We start from the raw sequence: 24,304 nt of genomic DNA on the forward strand, positions 1-24,304 counted from the left end.
TTTGAAGAAGCTGTCGATATTTGGAACGTAAAACTTGTGGTTGCTATATCGTAGAAGTTAAACTGTAATCTCGTATTTACCGATACTTCTCCGAGCTAATTCACCCACGAAGTCTCCATCTTCAATGTCGATATCGTAGATAAAGGGCGTTTTTTTATCGACTACATCTTCAACAAATGGAAGATTTTCCATGGAAACTCCACGAAATTGTTTCGTATCACAGACCTATTTTTCAAGAAAATCATTAAAAATCTTGATGGATGTTTCAAGAGTAGTTTTTCCATGTAAATGAACTGCAAGTGCTCGAAACAAAAACAAACTGTCATTGTATGGTTGTTGCGTGTGCGCATCCAAAATCAAATAATTAACCTGTTGATGCGTCCCATGGGTAAGTTTGTCAGTAAGGCGACTAATATGGTCAAATTTGTGATCAACTGGAAACGCCAATTTGTATTTTGTCTCTCTTGTGTACAAACTACAAAGATATCTTGCTTATTAACATTGTTCTGTGTGGTCGTCAAGTCTGCTTCAGTACAAAGCAACATAGATTTATCAAAGAGTGTTATATTTTCTTGAGCGTATAAATAACGATAGTTGCCGGTTTCTATATTAAGTAGCACAAATCCCAAGGCAATATTGATTTGTGCCGCACAATCAAGTTTTTCAAAGACTTCATCCAGTTTTTCATTAACTAGATTAGGATCTAGTTTTGTAAGTTGAAAATTGAATACCTTGTGGCATTAAGTTTCCATCGCAGTATCTGCCAAGAAGCGTTGACAGGCATTCAGCTCATTCCACAGATGATCAGTTTCCTCTTCGTTTTCCAAGAATTTTTTCAAATCAGCAACAAAAACACTCGTTTTCCTCGCTTTCAACCCGCGATCTTTTCTACGAAGTTTTTGAAGTAAATAAAAGCTTTGAAATTTTTATCACCTGATAAACACTTTGTTGACTTTAGGGTTGAATTGACGTGCTTCTTGCTCGTATGGAAATTCAATTGTTGCTATTTGTAAGTACATTAATTACATTCCGGACAAGAATTAACTCCTCGCACGCAACTTTTGAGATGTCGGGCCGTATCGGTCCTCTTGTAATTTTTGTCACAGTCTTATGGTTTTCACTTTCTCATTCCTATGGCATCTGAAAAATAGGGATTTAGTTTGATCCAAAGTTAAATAAAGGTACATGGAACCTACAAAATTGGGAGATTTAAAAAGTTCCAAGAAAGTTATTAGTAGTTTATGCTTACTTTGAATTGCTGAACAAAATTAAAAATAAGTTCATTTAGTTATTCAAAGTATATACCGATTGCATTACAAGAAAAAAGGAAAAAATTCCTATTGATTTTCTTATCGATGAAATAGATGTTGACTCTTACTTTTTTCATGATTTTTTGGACGTTTATATTGTTCAAAATAGAGTTATCCGCATAAGTAAAGGTCTTTTTAGAGAAAATTATTCACTCAAATATTTTACTTTCGAGCCAAGTATTGAGTATCAAAGCTTTAAAGTTACGGTGTTTTATTTTTGTGAAATTTTTGTGTTTTATCTCGAGAATTTGAAGTTAATCAAAAAGTCGTACGGTAGAATTTCAAAGACTCTTTGTATCCTCTACCCGATACCCAAATTTGTAAAATCTCCTCAGCAAAATTTTTTCCTTCATTTCATTAAGGATTTTCAAAGCTGAAAAATCTAGTTGATCAGGTTTGGAATCAAATTTCAAGAGATTTGCTTTGAAAAATTCATCAAATTTGAGTTATCTTCTCAAATTTCTATCAAAATCGAAGAACTTGTATATCTACTCAAAATTCAGCAATTTCTCGTTGATTAAATACAGAAAATACAGTTAACTTGATGAAAAAATGTTGGTTTTGCTACTTGTACGCTATTGTTTGGTTACTTATATTAGCAATATTTCTTATTTCTACAGCAAACAACTTTTGGTCCATTATTTTTGCGATTGCTTTTGTGTAAATGTTTACTTATTTGGAAGAGTTTAGTCCCTGAAATAGTTCTCTTAATGGATACGACAATCAGAACAAAAATGAATTATTTTGTGATTGAAAACGACAATGTGTGAAAATCACCTAAAATGGAACTTTGTTTCCCATTGAACACGGCTTTTATATAGAAATTCTGTAAAAGAAAACTGAAATCTGATTGCACACGACTACAACTCAAATATGGAAAATCAATTCTAATTGATTAAACCGACACATTCGAGTTGAAGGTGCCCTTCACTCTTAACTAAAATTAATTTTAATTTCAACTTAACTAGCGTCAACTACCTCCTCTCTCACCTTTTAATACTTTCATTTCAACTTAACCAACGTCAACTACCTGCCCTCTCAGCACTAAATCATTCTTGTTTTTACTTTGAATCTTTTACATAAAATTTTTGCTCAAAACGATATTGTCAGTGAAAAACAGCAACCTTATGTACACGGTAGAATTATCGCCTGAACTAGTACAACTTCAAGTGCGAGAAACAGTCTCTGGATTTTTTTGGCACGAATGGACATCCCAATCCAAGTCTGGCATATGGTGGAAGTGATGCAAAGGGATTTCAACGAGCATCATAGGATGCAAGTACCCATCATATGTGGAACCCAACATGTATTTCCCCTTGTCACGATTAAATCAATCGGTTTTTGCATAGTTTCAAGGGTAGGAACAACATCCTTGTTGTTATACTACTGCAGCAAATTGCGAAATGTTGCCATCTTTCCCTGTTAGAAAGATTTAATATAGTTGTAGTTTTCCAATCCCGTAGGCGGTTTGGTTTTAGGGCCGAGTTTTTTCAAGGATTGGTCTTCTGTTATCCCAGTGTTAAGAAGTTTTTCATTATCATCAAACTCATTATCGAGAGAGTTGCTATTCCTCAGTTTGCTGTAGAAATCATCAAACGAGAGTAGTTGTTGTTCGTCAAGCTTGTTGGGAGTATCAAACCACTCTTATCAAAACAATCAAACCATCTTTTCATCTCACTGGCTGTGAGTCCAAAGTAGTAGCTCCACCCAAAAACTTCATAATGTCCAGAACCTAAACATATTCAAATTTGAAAGAAACAAAGTCGTTAGTTGCTTTCTTGATAACTGAAGGTTCAATTTTTTTCGTTGATAAGGTAGGGAATGAGGTATGACTTTATGAGGTTGGTACCATGCCGGCCACGATTGAATCCAAATACTGTTAGAGTATTGGTTTATCTTTCTAGATGTTGCATCAAATCAACCAATTAATTTTTTTGCATGCTGAGAAAGTGAGTGGATGCGATTGTTTCTCTTTCATCCTCGACAAATTTGTCTTTGTACTCTCTTGCTTCGTTCATTTTGAAACTGCCTCGTTCATTAAGGATGCTGAAAATTGTGTGTAACCGCTTTTTGATGTTATTTTCAATTTCCAGAAACTTTGATTGCATTTCGATTTTATTTTGTTCCGCCAACAACTCCGAGTTTGCCACAAAGTCAAAAATGAGGGATTGATGATCTTTGTCACACAAAATTATGGGTTTGTAAAGTAAAATGGATGAAAATGACACTGATATGGTTTCAAGCTTCCCAATTTATAAAACTGTCTCTGTTGGTTTTAGTTCTTCGGATGGCACGCAAATTATTTCAAAGTCAAAAATGGCAAAATTTTTGAATAAAGTTTGTTCTTTGGTATACTCAATATTGAACCCGTTCAATTTTTCAAACAACGTCTGTCGTAGAGTGTAAACGTTTTTAGGGTATATTTTTTTGATTCGATCTATGCATCGTAGAATATGCTTGTTGAAATTTCGATCGCAAATTGGGCATCGAAAGCATATGAAGAAGCTGTCGATAATTTGAACTTAAATATTGTGGTTGTTATATCGTAGAAGTTAAACTGTAATCTCGTATTTACCTATACTTTTCCGAGCTAATTCACCCACGAAGTCTCCATCTCCAATGTCGATATCGTAGATAAAGGCGTTTTTTTATCGACTACATCTTCAACGAATGGTAGATTTTCCATCGAAACTCCACGATATTGTGTCAGATCACAAACCAATTTTTCGAGAAAGTTATTAAAAATTCTTGGAGGTGGATGTTTCAAGATTAGTTTTTTCATGTAAATGAACTGCAAGTGCTCGAAACAAACACAGTTTGTCATTGTATGGTTGTTGCGTCTGCGCATCCAAAATCAATTAATTAACCTGGTGATGCATCCCATGGGTAAGTTTGTCAGTAAGGCGAGTAAAATGGACACATTTGTGATCAACTGGAAACGCCATTTCGTATTTTGTCTCTCTTGTGTACAAACTACAAAGATATCTTGCTTATTAACCTTATTCTGTGTGGTCGTCAAGTCTGCTTCAGTACAAAGCAACATAGACTTATCAAAGAGTGTGTTGTTTTCTTGAGCGTATAAAATTCGATATTTGCCGGTTTCTATATTAAGTAGCACAAATCCTAAGGCAATATTGATTTTTTCCGCACAATCAAGTTTTTCAAAGACTTCAACCAGTTTTTCATTAACTAGATTAGGATCTAGTTTTGAATGTTGAAAATTGAAAATCTAATGGCGTTCAATTTCCATCTCAGTACCTGCCAAGAAGTGTTGACAGGCTTTCAGCTCATCTCACAGCTGGTCAATTTCCTCTTCGTTTTCCAAGAATTTGTTCAAATCAGCAACAGAATCACTCGTTTTCCTCGCTTTCAACCCGTGATCTTTTCTACGAAGTTTTTGAAGTAAATAAAAGCTTTGAAACTTTTCATCACCTGATAAACCTTTTGTTGACTTTAGGGTTGACCTAACGTGGTTCTTGCTCGTATGGAAATTCAATTTTTGCTGTCTGTAAGTACATTAATTACATTCCGGACAAAAAAGAACTCCTCGTAAGCAACTTTTGAAATGTCGGGCCGCATCGATCCTCTTGTATTCTTTTTCACAGTCTTTGCATTTCACTTTCTCATTCCTGTTGATTGAAGGCATCTAACAAATAGGGATTTAGCTTGTTTCAAATTTAAATAAGAGTACATGGCACCTACAAATTTGGTGATTTAAAATGTCCCCAAAAATATTAGTTATTTATTCTTACTTTGATTTGCTGAAAAAATTTAAAAATAAGTTAATTTAGTTATTCAAAGTATAGAGCGATTGCTTCATAAAAAAAAAGAAAAAATTCCAATTGATTTTCTTATTGATGTAATAGATGTTGAATCTTACTTTTTTCATGATTTTTTGAACGTTTATATTGTACAAAATTGAGTTATCCGCCTAAGTAAAGGTCTTTTTAGAGAAAATTATTCACTCAAAGATTTTACTTTCGAGCCAAGTATTGAGTATCAAAGCTTTAAACTTACGGCTGAATTACACCTCACAAAGAAAGTTTTTTTGTTCTCTTTTCTCGAGAGTTTGCAGTTATTCAAAAAGTCGTACGGTAGTTTTTCAAAGACTCTTTTTATCCTCTACCCGATACCCAAATTTGTAAAAATTCCTCAGCAAAGTTTTTTTTCCTTCATTTCATTAAGGGTTTTCAATAGTTAAAGTCCTACATGATCAGGTTTGGAATTAGATTTCAAGAGATTTGCTTTGAAAAATTCATCAAATTTGAGTTATCTTCTCAAATTTCAATCAAAATCAAAGAACTAGTATATCTACTCAAAATTCAGCAATTTCTCATTGAATAAATACAGAAAATACAATTAACTTGATGAAAAAATGTTAGAATTGCTACTTGTATGCTATTGTTTGGTTCCTTATATCGGCAATATTCTCATTTTTACAGCAAACAATTTTTGGTCATTTAATTTTGCGATTGCTTTTGTATATTTATTTGCTTATTTGGAAGAGTTCAGTCCCTTAAATAGTTCTCTTTTTGAATACGACAACTAGAACAAAAATGAATTGTTTTGTAAATGAAAACGACAATGTAGGAAAATCACCATAAATGGAATTTTGTTTCCGATTGGACACGGCTTTTATATAGGAATTCCTTTAAAAACAGCTGAAATCTGATTGGACACGACTACAACCAAAATAAGGAAAATCAATTCTGATTGTTTAAATCCACACATTCGAGTTGAAGGTGCCCTTCACTTCTAACTAAAATTAACTTTATTTTCAACTTAACTAGCGTCAACTACCTCCTCCCTGAGCTCTTAATACTTCATTTCAATTTAACCACCGTCAACTACCTGCCCTCTCAGCACTAAATCTTTTTTGTTTTTACTTTGTATCTTTTACAAAAAATTTTAGCTCAAAATGATATTGTCAGTTAAAAACAGCAACCTTATGAACACGGTAGAATTTTCGCTTGATCTAGTACAAATTCAAGTGCGAGAAACAGTCTCTGGATTTTTTCTGGCACGAATGGACATCCCAATCCAAGTCTGGCATATGGTGGAAGAGAGACAAAGGGATTTCAACGAGCATCATAGGATGCAAGTACCCATCACAGAGAACCAATGTGGAACAATTCAAATGATGAACGAATTGTCTGAGCATGTGGGAATGAACTACCTCGAGATTCCTGACTCTAGATTTGTGGCTCAACAAGTCGACGAATTCCTCTTTCCTTGGGAGGAGGAGATGGGATCAGCCGAAAACCCCATCACAACAGATGAAGATGAGGGCTTCTCAGAAACAATGACGCCTCAAAATACCCCACTACAACAATCACCAACAATGTAGCCTCGTCCAGCTCTGCGTTTCTGAGAAGATGAGAGCTTCTCAGAAACAATGACGCCTCAAAACACCCCACCACAACAATCACCAACGATGTAGCCTCGTCCAGCTCTACCTCATCCAACAATGTAGCCTCGTCCCCCTTCAAAACTCTTCTGCTACTCGACAGCTCTTTGATTAAAAAATATTTGTAAATAATTGTTGTTTGATATTTACTTCGTTCATTGTAATTATTTCATTTCTTTTATTTCATTTTAGCTTTGTGAATAGAAGAGAAGTTCAGAAAAAAAACTTGAAAAACAATTAGAATACAACCTACTTTAGCGCTCCGAATTTGCGCTCATGTTGAAAAACTTGATTAATTTTCGCACATGTATTAGAAAAAGAACAAGGAAAACTTTTTACATAATCAATAAACATCTGATGGTTCGTTTCATTTTTTCAAAAAAATCAAACACTTATCGCACTTTATAGAAAAAAGTGAAATACTTTTAACAAGTTGTCAAAAAAAGGAAGAACTTTTCCATATTGTCAAAAAATTGAAAACGTTTTTTGCATTTTGTCAAGAAAAGTGAAACATTTTTCGCATCTTCTAAAAAAAAATGAAACATTTTTTTCATTTGGTGGAAAAAAATGTATCATTTTTTGCAACTTAATAAAAACTTTGAAAAGTTTTTTGCAGCTTCTTGAAACTCAGAAGAAAATTTTACATGTTATTTAGAAGCTTGAAAAAAGTTTGCCAATTCCTTAAAAACGATGAATTTTTATTCTTTTTTTTGAAAATTTTTGGTCATTTGGTAATCATGTGAAAGAAAACAGATGGATTAGCAAAAATTTTTAAAATTTTCATTGAGAAATTGACATGATCACTTTCTACATTCCATAAGGATCGATAAAACAGTCAAATAATTTCAAAGAAATTAAGTTTGTTTTTTGAGTTTTGCACTTTACGAACTCTTTCCAGAAAATCTGAACCGATAGTTTGTGTGAAAGGTAGTGACGTTCGAATTTTGCTCTTCAAAAATTTACTCTAGAAAAGACACTAGTCTCAATTATTTTGAGTTTTCAAAATATCAAACAAGGATTGAGAGATTTTCTTGGTCCCAAAAATCCTACAAGGGGAAAATTAATTTGAACCATTTTTTCAACTATTCAAGAAAAATGAGTTGAGACAAATCGAAAAAAAAGACAACAAGTCTATCTTGTTGAAAAAGAAGGAGAAGCAATCTCGGTTATTACACATACTGGTATTCTCGATGCTGTAAACCTTGGACTCGTTCCTATATTGGAACTCACTTCTGACAAGGAGTCAACTATGGATCAGGAGCTCGCCAACTGCAACAAGGTGTATGAAATAGCTTTTTACAATTGACAAAATTAGGTCATGATCAAGAAGTACAATGTTAACAAACCTCTCTTCATTCAGATTCGGCTCTTCACTGCAAAAGAGAATGAACCAATGAAACAAATTCTCTATGTCGACTTTATTTTGAACAAATTCAGAGAAATTCCCCAATTTTGGGAGACTTTATGTTTGTTTAGAACTGTTATGTACTCGCGTTGAACAATATGAGTTGGAAAATTGGGTTTTCAAGAAATTTACTCTTATAACTTTACAATAAATTGGGACTTTTCCGTACTGTCTTCAAGAAAAGTCCCAAAAAATTTCGCTAACTGTTAAAGAATCACCAATTGGACCAAGACTCACAAATATCTCATTTTGAGTTGAATCTGCATTATGATAGAAAAAAAAATCACATAGGATAGAGATCTGATACCACAAAAATAGAACTTATAGAACATCGTAGGAATAGAAATCAAGGGAAAAACATTCAATATTTATAACTACAAAGAGAAGAATATAATAAACTACTCGATGTACTTCCTTGATTTTAAGGTTATGTAGACATTGAAAAAATCTTTTATCATTTTTGAAGAATGCACTGTAGAAAACAGAGGATAGAAAGAATTTTTGAGGATAGAAAGCAAGAATTTTTCGTCAAAAACAAAAACCAAAATTCTTATTTTTTTGATCCTGTTTTATTTTGGACCCAGACATAAATTTGAAAAACAAGGATCAAAATTTTTTTGGGGGTCTAATTGGATACGGAAATTCCTGTATGGATTATTTTTTTGAAACTCCAAAATCATACTCCTACATGCAATTCTACATGACTCTGCTGGATCTGTGAAACTAACTAGGAAAAAAGGACCTGGGTGTGGTTATGTTGCACCTAGTCTCCCCAGTTTTGCTTTCTTTGTCACGTGACTGGATTTGTTGATTCATAAATTTTATTTTGAGTTTATTGATAGTCGATCAATGTGACAAGCCCGTAAACTTAGGAAGTTTTGTTTTTGATTAAAAAAACCTGAACGAAAATATTGGAAGTTGCTTGTACGTACATTGTGAACTTCGCCCAAATACTGCAAAGTGACGGAGCGTAGAACTGGCCGGCATCATAGACGACTGGCCGGCATCATTTACCTAAATTCTACTCATTTTTCACCGTCTAGACCTAGCCAGTTGATTTTCTGGTCTGTTTAGGGCTAAATAGAAAGTAACTATTTTCAGGCCATCAGTCAAACGACTTTTAATCAGCTTCCGTTTACATGCGAAGACAAACACAAAGCTGGGTCTTGGATCCCCAGACTACATGATTGCTATTAAAAACACCGCTCGAATATCCTATTTTACTATATTTTTGGTGACATTCTTATAACAAATCCATTGGAGATGGATTGACCCTTTCCTCTTTCTAGCTACTCATTTTCTAAAATAACAAATAAAACCGGTGTTAATTCAAATGTTCAGGACATCAGAGTAGCTAAAAAGTCAGTTTATTACAGTCCTTCACCATATGATGTCTCTGGGGCGCCGAGCCTCCGATTCTTTGCTTTTTCTAAAATAACGTCCTTATTACTCCCAATTAGTGGCACGGGAGGGTACTGCTCCTTCCTTCTTCCCCACTGAAGCCTCCTTTCAATCTCTTGCCTCCAATTAGTTTTTTTATCGTGCGCGATTGTCACGATACGAGGCTTCGTGATTTTCTTCTATCTTTCCCAGCGTCGGTCTCTCACTAAATTGGTTGTTGTTGCGTTTTTTGTCACTTTTTAGCCAAAAATGGCCAATTCCTGTATTTTTCAGAAAAAGACTGTCCGCAATCGAAATTTAGAAAATTAAAATTTTTAGAATATTCTAGCCTCCTTTCCAACAAAACATGATCACTAAGGCCTCGAGTGTCTTTTTCGTGCTGCGACGGAAGGTTCCGCTGTGCCAATCCGGGGGAACGGCACATACTCCCCGGGCAATCCCCTTCAATGTCCACATTGATCGCATAACGCCGGGTTATCGTCAAGTAGTGTTCCAGTTCTCTATAAATTTATCTACTCCATCTCAACTCACTGCGTTTCATAAATGGCATCGTACTTCATCTCACTGGCTTTCAACATTTTTTTACAAATTTTGCACTATGAGGAGTGTCCTAGATAAAAAAAGTTTTTATGACTACCTACGTCATCTCGTCATAAAAATTCTTCTCGCTCTTGCTGATTAAAGTTTGGGACGTGGCACGGCCATGCACCCGTTGAAATTAACTTAATGTCAGTCACCGAGTATAATCGTTCATTTACGCGTTTGCCTCAATATTAAAACTAAGAAACTCTGTGGCTAGGAAAAGTAATGAGGTAATGTCGCAGCAGGTAGTGATCGAGCGAGTGTACTCCAGCCTTACCAGGTCGCCACACAGTGAACACGTGTCTTAAACAGTTTAAAAACTTCATTGGGGTATAATTAGGTAAATATACTCACCTCTGCTCTCCATATATATGTAAATAGCATCAACTAAAATGTTCATTGTCATTCAGCAATTGCAACAATTTAACAACTCTCGACTGTTTACAACAAAATCAAGGTCTGCTTCTAATTCAGTCCTCACAAAACGAAAAGTTCTTAGTTGATTGGTACAAGTTTTAGCGCACAAAGAAAATTAAGTTTCTCTCCCTCTCTCTTCATTTCATTCTCATGTCACTTCTTCGTCTTCACTCCTTTGCTTCTTGTCCTTGTTCTTCTGCCTCGCTGTCTTCTAGGACTTTCTCTAGAATGTCCACGGAGTTACGGGCCGTGCCCCAACTCTCCTGCTCTAACAACCTCGGTTTGCTACAAGGTAGTAAGTCCACATTCACCTTTTGCTCCCGGTTCCTGCAAAAGCTGTTGTGCAGACCCAGGCTCACATTCCGTTCAAGGTCAGCTTGTAAGACCTCTTTTTTTTTCGGCTTCAGTAGCACAAAGCGCTCCTGCCACTCGCTTCACCGTCGTAGTAACAGCGTTTCTGTGCGTTAGGAATGCTCTCTTATAGGATCCCGGTCCTATATCTAGCTGGAAGGATTGATAGGCTTCCGTGTTCCTGGACATATGACGCTTCGCGCGTTCATATATCCATGAGGGCATCACTGCACGGACCAAGGCATCAACCTTTGCCTTGACCATATCCTCTCAATGGCTTTGGGTATCCTCAGAACCTTGCAGGTGGTTCTGAAAAGATCTAAGTTGTTGTTCATCTTCACGTTACTTAGTTGCTCGGGTGTCGGCATGGCCGTCTCCTGCTCACTCGTGCCCGCGTTAGCTTCTAATCATCTCACCGCCAGCATGGCACTAACCATCACAATTGACACTTGTTGATTTTGGTCGGGCAACCCCGTGGAGTACAAATCTTCCACTTCCCACACTAACACCAGATTCTCGCGTTTGGGGTACCATAACGTCTGCGCCAGGCAGTGACAAGGATACTCCCCATGGGTCATCAAGGTGTTCCTTCTTCGGGTCCGGTACCCTGAAGCTCCCAGCAACGGTTCCCTTTCTTTCATGATCCTATGTACGTCGTCTTTCTCATCAAAGGTGGGGAATTCTGTGGGTAACACTCCACTCGCCTTCTTTCTCTGGAATTCATTCACGTTACCCTCATTCAACCTCGTGAATTCTTCACCCACTTTGTCCTGCAACTCGCCTTCAGATCTCATCGGGATGGCCCGAATGATCTTTGTCAGTAAATCATACGACCTTTCTGACATCCTGGTCAAACTCACGCACTTTGGCACAGAGAAGAGTTGGTCGACCAACACCTGCTGCGTCCTCGCGTCCATTACCACCATGTGCATAGGGTACCTACTATTGCAAAATTGTGCGGAGCCCGAACCCACAAGATAATTCGAACCAGCAGTTCTATAATAGGCCTCACTGTCTTTCAAATTCATCTCGTTCTCTAGCCAACATCCAATCTTCTGCTCAGTCTGCAATGCTCCAGGGAACACTTCCACCTTTAAGGACGTAATCAGCCCATGGGCACGCTCGAGGCGTTCCAATTTTTCGATCGAGCTCGTCATACTGTAAAATCCCCAGGCAGCGATCAAACTCACTTCCGTTACTCCGTGGCAGTCCGCAATCAACTCCCTTTCACTTTTGTCCGAGATGCTTAGCCTCCCATACAAATTAGCTAGTTGGCGATGTTGCTCACTCAGCGTGTTCAGACAATAACTTGAACCACACACGTATCCATCCATTCCACTATTGTAGGCTAGAATGGTGCCCTGTCTCAAACAATCACTTGAAAGATTTCCCTCGGACGGTCCCGTGGATGGTCTGCTATTCTGCTTCGTTATTCTCAGGGCCAGCAGATTGTGTATCATGGCCAAATTGTGAAGACTCGTGTCATCATCCAAATCCAATGTGACATCGGCCGTCATATCCAAGATTAAGGCTCCATGAGCTCCAACAAGGTTACTAAGCTGGTCTTCAAGGGACCGTCCCAAGAACCACATTCAAAGCTCACTTGCCCCTATATCTCGGGAACCGAGGATTCGACCACTCGTTCCTCCAAAATGTTTCCTAGCTTGGGTTGTTCCACCATCAAAATGCCAGTTTCCTTGTCTCGCTCGACCCAGAAATCAAGTACCATAACCTGCTCGTAATCAAAATATGCTTCCCTGGCTTCCTCGTCCACAATTATACGCCATCCCTGATATGCCAGACACATATTGGAATGACTTCAACTTCCCCAAAATTGCAGAATTCTACTGTTCCTTGACTGCTTCAATTGATTCACGGCTCACTTTCAATTCCTTGTTGGAATAACTTCTCACTTCCTTCAACCTGCGTTAGATTTCTCAGTCGTTAGGTTCTTCACTTGGCATGAGCTGCGGCATGTCCTAATATAACTCCAGGAGAGTCCTCAGAATGTTTCGTTCACGATCAACTCCCCCTTGCCGAATGGTTTTTACACATTCTTCCAACACGGGAGTGGGGATACGGTCCGCTACGAACCTCACAAAGCAAAGAGCATCTTTACGCTTAGCCCAGGCTATCGCCGAATAGTCTTTACTGATCAAAACTCGCAGGGCTTCCATCAATTTCAGTTCCTGTTGTTTTGATTTCGAGTCATTATTGGCCTCATATTCTGACTGCTTGATTCCCGTTAGGCACCAGGCCAGCCGTGCTTGCAAGTCAGTTCTTGCACACGGATAGACCAGGTTTGCTGCCACCGTCGCAGGTGCATGCATCGTCTCGTCAAAGTATCTTTGGAGGGCCGCCATCCAAGAGGTTTCTAACAGTTTTTCCATCCCGATTTCATTTGCCTCCGAGGACATCACAGTGCCGTATTCCTTCCGATTCAATTAGAGTTCTCCGTCAGTTCTTTCAAATACTTTTGCATGGCGGGCTTCTCGCTCCAGGCCATCATGTGCCCTCTCGCTGAGTTCCTCGCCTTGAGCATCTCCACATAACCCCCTGCGGGATCTCCCATGTGGACTGAGTCGGGCACTGTGATCCGACTGTACTCGACCACACCGAGTTGCTCCTCCAGTTTCATCCGGACCATGTTGGTTCGTGAGGGCTTGTAATCGTCGAGTCCTCCAGATCCACACTGACTGATGACTTCCATTTCGAGCTTTGTGTCCGCCAAGGTCCGTGCGCTTTTCTTCGACCCTGTGGCTGTTGACATCAAACCCGCCAATAGCATAGGGGATAACAGGTAATCTTTCTCTCCCCCGGCCAACGCTGCACCATATCCCTGTCCAATCTCACTTGAACGAGCTACTTTTGCCAATGAGGCCACTACTGCGTTCGCCTTCGACTACACTACGTTCTGATTCACTATTTTGCCTCCTGTTTTCCCCTTCAATCTCTTCAGCCCTTTCTTGGCTCGCCTGACGGGTAATTTTCTCACCACCTGATTTTCATTGGCCTTGTCCTCCATAACTGACGCGGTCAGAACTACAGACTCTACGGAGCTCTCTAGCTTCCCTAGAACCTCGCACATGATGGGTTGGTTCAACCCCACATTCATTACGGACTGCTCCCGTACCTGCGTATCACGTCCCATGTCCTTACCATGAAGGTCACTCTGTTCCAGGACACTCCTGCCTTTCGTTCAAGTACACATTGGTATCTCTCCCACACCTCAATTCTTCTCCTTCTTGGTGACTCATAGAGCAGTTTCTGTATGTTCCTACTCCGGTAGTCCATTGCCAGGCCTACCGGATTCACTGGGGTTAAACTGGCCGGCGTCTCCCTCGTAGGGGACATGAAAGGCGATGGTGTCATCAACAATAGATTTCCATCGACTTCCCCGTCGTCGTCTTCGCTGAACTGGTATTCCAGCAAGTCTCTCTCCAACGCTCCTAAGTCCAATCCATTTGACTTGCCTCCCTTTCCCTCCAAATGATCGTCATCCGGATCCATTTGCTCATCATCGTTTGTGTCTGGTCTCGGCCCGGGTCCCGAAGGGCCTTGTCGCATATCCATACCCGAGTCTGGCCGTGCCGGTACGGTCAGATCCCCTGCGTGATAGAATAACTCGTCGTTCTCCAGAAACTCCACCGATTCTTTGCCACATGGCGCCAGCTCATCGACCGTCATGTACGTGCCTCCCCTAATCTCCTTAGGCACTTCCAATAACACTACTTTCATCTCTCTTGGCCGCCTCAACCTGGACCAATCGTCGGCGGGTGTGTGCACATTACTCCACACATGGGCAGACACGTCAGGCTTTCTCGAGGGTGGTGCTTCGATCTTCTTTCGACTCCACGCATCTGGGAAACTGGAGTCGAAGACGTGCATCGCCGCCACATTCCAACTAATGAAGCGCGGCTCCATCCCTTCACTCCATTTCCGCGTTCTTTCTTCCGCGCCAATAAGGAGGGCAATAGAAGGAGACATTACTCCCAGCAGCATCCTCCTTATCGGCGGGTACCGAGGAGACTGGCTCGGTAGTGGCCTGGATCCGGTCAGCCATGTATCTTGGTTCTCTTTGACGTGTGCGTAAGCCTCCTGCCAAGCAGGGACCCGCATCGCCTCTCCCGTGTCTTTCACCATTGGACGCAAATTCCAGAGCTTAGGGTTAAACTGGATGTGGGAAGGTCTACATCACACATGCGGCTCTTAAGACTGTTGTGAAATTCCATCAGTATCCATCCTGGCTCCGCAATTTTCCCGAATAATTTGTCTTCACTGCACAATCCTCTTAGCACCTTCTGTTCCACGCAATTCAACGCGGAACAATACACAACGAAGACTAAGTTAACATACAACACCGAGTTCCTGTACGCCTTCACTTGTACGTCTGGGAACACGTACGACATCACCGGTCCGTACACCACCGTGACGAACTCCCATAGTCCTTGGAGCAGAGCCAGCGGATCGATCCGCATCATTATAGCCAGATCTGTCAGCAAAGGCATGCCACAATACTGATTGCACTCACTCACTCCTGATGACGCCTTGTCCTCTCCTATGACACTCCTGTTTTGTTGCAGGATGTACTGGAGCAAGAGTTTCCTCAAATCCTTCATGTTCCGGTATGAGGCGGTTTCCAACTGCGCACTGAATTCTCGACTCGCTCCCTGCAGTTGTTAGGGATAGCGTAAATGCACGAACAAATCGCCCAACCGACCATACGTCATTGCGATCAGGGTAAGGAGTCCATCCAACCTCAGGTCCGCAAACGCTTGGGTGAAGAAATTCGCAGGTCCCTTTACAAAATTCTCATGACCAAACGTCACATACATTGCCAATACCAGACCAATTGACAGTTTTCAGATGTCCTTGACGAAGCTCGCGATCAGATTCCGGGAGGCCCTCGGGTAACACGTGGACAGGAACGATGGCGTCCATAACACTCCCATTCCTCCCAAGATAGCGTCATATCTCTCATATTGTGCCCTCGTGGCCAAAATAACCGCTTGGAATCTATCTAGCGACATCGCGTTCATGTCTTGCATCAACTGTAGCATCACCCCTCCGGCTAACTCCCTTTCGTTGAACAATTTTCTCAGATATGCGTGTATTTCCTCGATTACTGCTGGCGCGTGCTCGAAAGCATCTTCTCCTAAAGTACACACTCTCGGCGATAAACACAACCATGAATTGGTGTGTGGCTTCGTCCTCAAGGCCAACGCCATGAGTTCATCTTCTGCTGATGTCAGGTTTTTCTGACCGTCCTCCCCTGCTCGTTTCTAGCATAATCCACTGCCACCTGGTGTACTAACAAGTGATCGTCATCTACTCCTGGCCTCAATTTCAGTAACCTGGCGAAGTTGGACAGCTCCAACCCCAGGACTTTGTCCAGCACCAACCGAGTCATGCTGCAATCCTTGAATCCCTGGATGGCATTGGAAATGTCCGCGTAGACGGCAGGAAGCTCAGAACGGAGTGGATAGTAGTTATTGGGGTCAACTATTCTGTTCGGCGCGGGTATGATTACACTGAATCGTCCGTCTGCTAGAGTTGTAACCATTGTGTACACAAATTGCAAGGGTTCTGGCAATGCGGCGTATCCCGGGGATAACACAAAAACGATCTTCACCACTTTCTTAGTGAAGTGTCGCTGCACTGATGTCTCTACCTCGGTCATGGCTGAGAGAAACGCCATGATGGCCTCCCCCATGACTTCATTGCTAGGGATTGATCCATCTGTTGGACGGGACAACAACCCTCTGCTCTGCAGGTGGTCATTCGAGCCGGCAATTCTTATCACCTGCGGATCCATGCTGACAGTCCTCTGCACGTTTATCGTCATGCCCACTGATTGCCCCCCGTCCAACTTAGGCGCTGTCGAGAAAATCACGTCGGGCCAAAAGAGAGAACGAGGCTTATACAGATAATCTGAACTGGCCACTATCAGGTCTTTGGCAGCCTTTATATCTAGGGGATCATAGGCAGGAAATAGGCTGTCACCCATTCAGTCCCGCGTACCTCTTATCGTTCCCCTCCACCGAGGTCGCTCGGGGATAGTCTCGCTCGGGGATAGCTCTCGGATAGTCGCTTGGGGATAGTTCTCCAAACCACTCTTGGCCTGGTGGTTTGGAGAACTGCCGATACATCTTATGATGCTTATTGTTGGGCTTATTATCTGTCAGAAATTTGCCCCTCCGGGAAGGCGGTGTCATTTCCTTGGCTCGCCGGCGGACGTCCGTAAGGGATCGGGTATTCAAGGGTCTAAAGGTATTGTCTTGAGGCAATCCATCAAGGACCACAAACCTGAGCGTGGTCGCGGAGCTAAACTGTTCCTGTTCCGCCCGGTATTCAATTTAATCCCGACACTGTGGTACCGTCTCCACCTATCATCTTCTTTGCATCCACTCGACATGTCAACGTATTCATGTTCAAATTCGTTGACATATCCGTTTTATACAGTCCCCAACCACTGGGATCTGGACGGTTTCAGAGCAGCACACTGCTCGGCTCAACTCCCTCCGCAGTCGATGGGCAGAACCATGAGTTGCCGTGGACGGGTTATTCGTCCTCGCTACGTTTTGGGAGCTAGTCTGACTCTGATCAGTTTGACTCCCTAGTCGGCTCTCCAATGGTTTCCCAGGGGGGAGGAGCAATCCCCAGTCTTTCTCTCACCTCTGAGCTTGGAGCCACGGGAGCAACTGCACCCGTCTTCGTTACAAATGGTCCAAGACAACTAGGGAGTGGCTCCGGCACGTTGCCCCTCACTCGGCCTCCTCCAGTCAAACTGGTCCGAGCCAGAGAATCAGTCGTCCTCAATTCTTGCTCCATCTTCTCTATCTTTGTCTGAAATTCATCGTTTATCCAGCGTCTCCCTTGCAAAGTATTGAAATTTATCCCATCTCTGGTGAGTGCGAGATCATCAGTCATGCGCAGCGTATTCTCAAGATCCATGAGTCGCAGCTCGCTAGTATTGCTTCTCACCAGACTGCGGTCACGTTGCCGTTCATGAAGTCCGCCACGGGCGTGCCCACCTCCGGGTTCTGCGGTTTTGTGCACAGCACCACGAGTCGGGATCTATAATTCTCCTTCAGTTCCTTCAAAATTCAGACTAGTAGTGGCTCCAACTTGGCTTCTGGGGTAACAGGGACCCTTGACACGTCATTGGTACCGCGCATTGAAGTGTGTGGCCAACATGTTTTTCAGCTCATCTTTTTTTACTCCATCCATGAACTTCGAGGCGATTGCCAAGTTTCGCTTCGATATTCTCTCATCGGGGTTGCTCCTCCTTCTGAGTAATTTAAGGTCATCCAAAAACTTCCAAAAACTCAAGGTCATCCCTTTTCTAACTTCACCATAGTTTGGTGCTCTTGTACACCAAAGCAGAAACGATGCAGCCCGATGTCGAATATCTTGAGAGCGCTGTCTCGTTCATTAGTCTTTTTCGCCATTACACAACTTAGGGCAGTACCCTCTAGGTTGCTTGTCAGTGCGCTGCATTCTTGTTTCTTTGAGAAATTCTCCTTCTCAAATGTAACTCCATCACCTCTATCCAGGAGCCGATGCAGCCATCTGTTTCGTACTTGTATGACTTCGGCTTTTTCAGTATCCGTCTTGACTTCTCTCCTCTCTCGGTTGACTTCGAGAGTTTGGTGATGAACGTTTCAAGAGATTAATTGAAAAACTCAAACATTGAGGCGTACATCGTTGTGTTCTGCGAAACGGTAGTCAGATCTGCTACTGATCTGGCTTGTGTTACAGTAGGCAACCGTGTCCCAGAAGTTGCATCCACCTCCGGTGGGACTGGGTTCGTCCAACCCGGCCTTGACGGCGCTGCCCTGGGTCTCTCCCTGTGATTGGACTCAAAACGTGTTCTCGAACCCGGCTGGGCCCCGGCACAGCTGTGAGCTCCGTCTCCATCAGTCGCCTGGCGTGAGCCCTCTCTCGGGTAAGGATGCTCCTCCCGATTGCTACCGTTTAAGATCTCTTCAAGCTTTCGCATCATCAGGTCAGATTTGGCTTCTAACCTTTCCTCCAGGCTGATCATCGTATGAGCATAGGTATTGTCATGAACGTTCAACAATAGCTCGACCTCTCTCGTCATCCTAATGTCTCTTTCATCCGACTCCTTGGCTGCCAGAGCCAAGCTCTGTGCTAAACATTGATCGGTGTTCCGAATCAATTGGGCCTGATCGGTTTTCGCCTGTGACTTTACATCCGTAAGCTCATTTCACATCTTCCCTTGACCTTGCTGGGACCTCTCTTCGACTCAATCTAATTTCTTTGTCATGTCCCGTCGCAGCTCTTTGAGGCCTGTCATTACACAGGCAAACATGTCACTCATGTCGCTAGCCGTTCCCAGCATTGGGGTAAGACCAAGAGACGATGTCATCAATTGAGGTTGCAGCCTGGTACTCGACGATGCAACACCCTTCTGTGTGCCCATCAACATCATTAGCTTGTCGTATGTTGACTACGCGCCCATCGTTATTCCGTCTAACATTGGTCTATTTGGCGAGTCCAACAACGCTTTTTTGCTCTTCTCCTGTCTCGGGCTAGGTGTGAAGTCCATGTCCGAGTGCATGAGCCCCAAACTGTCATATCCAGAGGACAATACATCAGTTCGGAGCGACCTCATGCGTTCGTCGTACATCGTCTTGAAGCTTCTTTTTGCTTTTGAACTTGGTTGCTCCTCCCTCGGGCTTATGCTCGACATCATCGCATTCTTGCCCTGTTTGACTAGAGAAGATTGTTCCTTTCTCCACCTGTTACTCTTAGCCTCCGATTTGAACGTTCCCTTGAACAATAGTTCTTCTCGCTCTCCGACCTCGGAACACTCCGAGGCCTCCTCCGTTCTTTCAACTTCCTCCCGTTCAAAGTCCTCGCCTGGCTCTTCCAGGTCCGCGAGATGGTGGTAGTCGGGTGCGAGACTTGCGAGCGGGATCCGCTGGTGTCCCGCTCGCAAGTCCGGCCTCAGTTTTTCGCCCTTCAACGCCATTAAGGTTCTTCTCGCTTCTAAGTTTCATTCCGCTCACTGAAAGACCAGCTTGATCTCTAGTCGTTGCTTCGTCAGCAAAAACGTCGGAAACGCTGTTAATCGTGGATCGGCTACGCCGTGTTTTAAACTTTTGCGTAGTTCCTTACTCACCCAGGAAATCTTAGTTGTTAATTCTAACGAGTTTCTACGCTGCATGCCTCGTGATAAAAAAATTTTTTTGATGGCAATGCACAGGTTCCAAAATCAAGTTGGAAAAAAACTTGCTCAAGCCTACTCACTCAAATCCCTTAACATCAAAAAAATCCCTTCAATCTCTTCAAGATACTATTAGTGACTCAGCTCAAGGTACGCAAAGGGCCTGCTTAGTGCTAAAATATTACTAACTCTACTCAGTTACCTGGTATAACAATATCACAAACTTTTACAGGATATTATAACATCACACAAAACACAATTGATAACTAGATAAGAATACCCTATAGGTGACAGCTATCTTTTTGTTCAGTATCACTTTACTGATACAGACGTATCAAATCACTGCGTTTAAAATCAAACAGTATTCTACAAAATAGCAGTGATGGTTTCAGTAACAGATAATTAAAACTCAGTCTTAAAGAAAAAGACGTCCCTCGATTGGAACACTCCAAAAGAACGAATCCCAGGACCCTGTCTTCTCAAGTGAGTGTGTCCTGTCTGATACACTCACCGAGGTCTTCTTTGAGGTGTCCTGCGATTGCCCGAGCTGTCCTACTAAGTAGCTCAAGTCAATCTCTGATCGAAAATTTCTAGAGTCTATGAAAAAGTTCTCCCACAGCCGGACAACTCCAAGAAAGCAGAGAACACTTTTTCTTCTCAAGTGAGTGTGTATTGCCTTATACACTAACCGAAGTCTTCTTTTATATGTTCCCGGATTGCCTGACCTTGCCTAATAAGTAGCTCAAGGCAACCACACAATCAAAATAACAATCGAAAAACAAACTTATTCGAGTACTTCTGATAAACCCGATTTAGAATCCAAAGTTGATCAAAATTTTCCAGGTCAACTGGGCTCCTAATTTCCCAATAGGTACACCCCATTAGTATTTGACCTTCTCTTCTGACCTTAAGTGGATATTTAGGATATTCAAACTGCCCCAGAGGGTATACCTAAGTCATCAATAAGAAGGGTTGCTAAGGGGCCTAAGTCATTCCGGAGGGTCGCTTCGGAGGGTTGTTAAGACAGTTAGCCTACTCCGGAGGGTTACTTCGGAGGATACCTTAATCACCTAAGCAACTTCGGAGGGTCCCCTCAAACTCACTAAGGAGGGTCAATAAGAGGCTTAATACGCTCCGGAGGGTTCCTTCAAAATTCTAAAAATTTCAAGTCTCACTTAGAAGGGTCTCCAACTAGTCTCAGAAAAGGTCAAAACAAACTAAATTCACTCCGCGGAGTTATATTAACTTCTTTGGATCGTTGCGTGGAAAATTTCTACTAAGGAGGGTTGCCAAGGGGCTTATCTGACTCCGGAGGGTTGCATCGGAGGGTTCCCAAAAATCAAGAAAACGGATAATTTTACCGCTGTAAAGCCTCCAATTGAACTCCAATTGACTTAAAACTAGGTTGTCTGACACGGTCAACCTTCCCAGTAGGACAAAAAGGTGATCTTGTATAATTTTCTGCCGCTCGGAGTGTTCCCGAAAAATTGGACCCTCCGAACCAACAAATTCTAAAAAAAAAAATTCGTCACTAAAATTATCGACCCAAAAACGGTCGCGGTCTAGGAAAGCGATCAAAAACTTCGACTTATGGTACCAAAATTATTACTATCGGTTGACGCGTTCGTCAATTTGGCCTTTTTTGACCACCAATACAAGCTCTGAAAGAGTTTTTCCGCAATTCTTAGTTAAAGTGCCCAAACAAAAAATGAAACGAGCGTAGTAGCCCTACGCGGCACTGGAACAATGCAAAAAAAATTATCCAAATTGGTTTGGAAACAAAAATTTAGCCAAAAACTATCAAATTTGGACCCTCCGATTCCTTCCTTTTCCTTTCTTTAAGTTGTTAGTTCTAGCCACGGAGCTATTCGGAGGGTTACTCAAAAATCTTTCTAGCAACCGAGCACGTTATGCTAGCACGCTCCTAACACAAAATCTTTTATCGCTCTAACTCAAAGAACTCAAAAACTCGATCCTCAAAACCTTTTGACAAAATTTGGAAAAATATCAAAATTTTGATCGAAAAAATTTTGTTTTCGCCAATTTCTACTAAGTCTTTCATCGCGTGGTTTCTTCAGTTAGCGGGATCAAACGACGTAGTAGCTCGCTGTACAAAAGCTTTTTGCTGTTCAGAAAAGCTCGGATATCCTAAATTTTGGGGTTCACAGTTTGGTCGAATATCAGTAAGTTTCGACAAAATTCGGGGTGTTTCTCGGGTCTAAATAGGAAATAAGTAAAACATAGTAAGGATAAAAGTCTATTAGTGGTCGTTAATCAATATAATTATATCCTCCTTTGCGCCAAAATACCCGGTTGAGACCCTTAACTCGGAAATTCGCAATCGATGATGGAGGGTGCAATCGGACCGCGCCAATTGTGCCCTCCACCACTTAAGTTTTAGTAAAATAGTACAAAAGATTCTAAAGTTGTGTCAACGATACCCAACAGTCGTTGTGGATAATGTTTCTGATGCCCTTGTTGAGTCTAGAACAAGTCGGTCAGCTTGCCACTCTACCCTCCGGTCACCTGCAAAATCACCATTAACGTGCCTAAATACTCAAACAACACTCAAGGGAGGGTACCTAACCCACCACCAAAACACTCAGTTTTTCGATCAGAAATGATATAAATCAATCTGAAACAACAACAAATAGGAAGGTCGGATCGCATCTCGTCCGGAAATAAAATATAAACTGTCACTTTATGTTTCTTGCTGTTTTTGGTCTTTTTTGGACTTTTTACTGTTTTTTGTACTTTTTTTATTTTCAAATATATTTGTTTTTGGCTTTTTCTTAGTTATATACTATTTTTAATCGGTTTTACGCTTTCTCTTCAATTGTTTTTGCTTCCAGGGCCTTGGGATAAGTGGGCTCTAGACTTCTCACATAACCCTCCGGCCCCCGGAAATTTTGGTCTAAACTAAGTTAAAAAGCTAAATAGTACCAGGCGGAGGGTCGGCCCCTTCCGTCTAATACAATTAGGAACAATAAAGCCTCTAACTCGGACATAAGCCCGGAGCGGAGGGTTTGTCGCGAAAACGTTTGCTGATCATGATGGTCTTATGCCTTTGGCAGGCCCACCCAGGAGCGCAATAAAAACGTCTATGTAACACTCGCCCAAATACTACACAAGGACGGAGCGTAGAAAAAGTACCTATAGACGACTGGACGGCGTCAGTTACCTAAATTCTACACATTTTTCAAGTAAAAAGATACTATTTTCAGGTCATCAGTCAAACGACTTTAATCAGCTTCCGTTTACATGCAAAGACAACCACATAGCTGGGTCGCAGATCCCCAGACTACATGATTGCTATTAAAAACACGGCTTGAATATCCTTTTTTGCTATGTTTTTGGTGACAGTCCGATATTAAATCCTTTGGAGATGGGTTGACCATTTCCTCTTTCTAGCTACTCATATTCTAAAATAACAAATAATACCGGTGTTAATTCAAATTTTCTGGACATCAGAGTAGTTAAAAAGTCAGTTTATAACAATCCTTCACCATATGATGTCTGTGGGGTTCCGAGCCTCCGATTCCGTGCTTTTTCTAACATAACGTCGTTTTTACTCCCAATTCGTGGCACGGGAGGGTACTGCTCCTTCCTTCTTCCCCACTTATGCCTTCTTTCAGTCTCTTGTCTCCAATTGGTTGTCTTATCGTGCGCAATCGTCACAATAAGAGGCTTCGTGTTTTTTTTTTATCTTTTCGAGCGTCGGTCTCTCACTAAATCGGTTGTTGTTGTGTTTTTCGTCACTTTCGATTTCTCAGAAATAGACTGTCTGCAATCGAATTTTCGAAAATTAAAAAATCCAGAATTTTCTAGCCTAGCTTCCAATACTACATGATCACTAAGGCCTCTAATGTCTTTTCGTGCTGCGACGGAAGGTTCCGCTGTGCCAATCCGGGGGAACGGCACACATGTAATAGATATCTTTCAGTTTTTCCGTGCCACTTTTTGTTATAGTTTTGATGCTAGTATGTGCAATCGTTCGAATTATATTATGAACCACATTTGAAGAAACGACAGTTTGGATAACTATCATGTCAAGTACAGTCGGTTATATTCTTTCTTCTTATTTATACAAGTTAAAATCTAACAAAGAATGAATTTTTACTTCCTTAATTGGTCCAAGTGGATCTGGAAAATCTCAACTTGGTTTTGATTGGTTGAAACTTGGTACTTTTCAACCAGCAATCGAAATTTTTTTAATCAACAACCATCAACATCTGCTT

Source organism: Symsagittifera roscoffensis, chromosome 2, assembly GCF_963678635.1.
Source record: "Symsagittifera roscoffensis chromosome 2, txSymRosc1.1, whole genome shotgun sequence".
Classification (NCBI taxonomy): Eukaryota; Metazoa; Xenacoelomorpha; order Acoela; family Convolutidae; genus Symsagittifera; species Symsagittifera roscoffensis.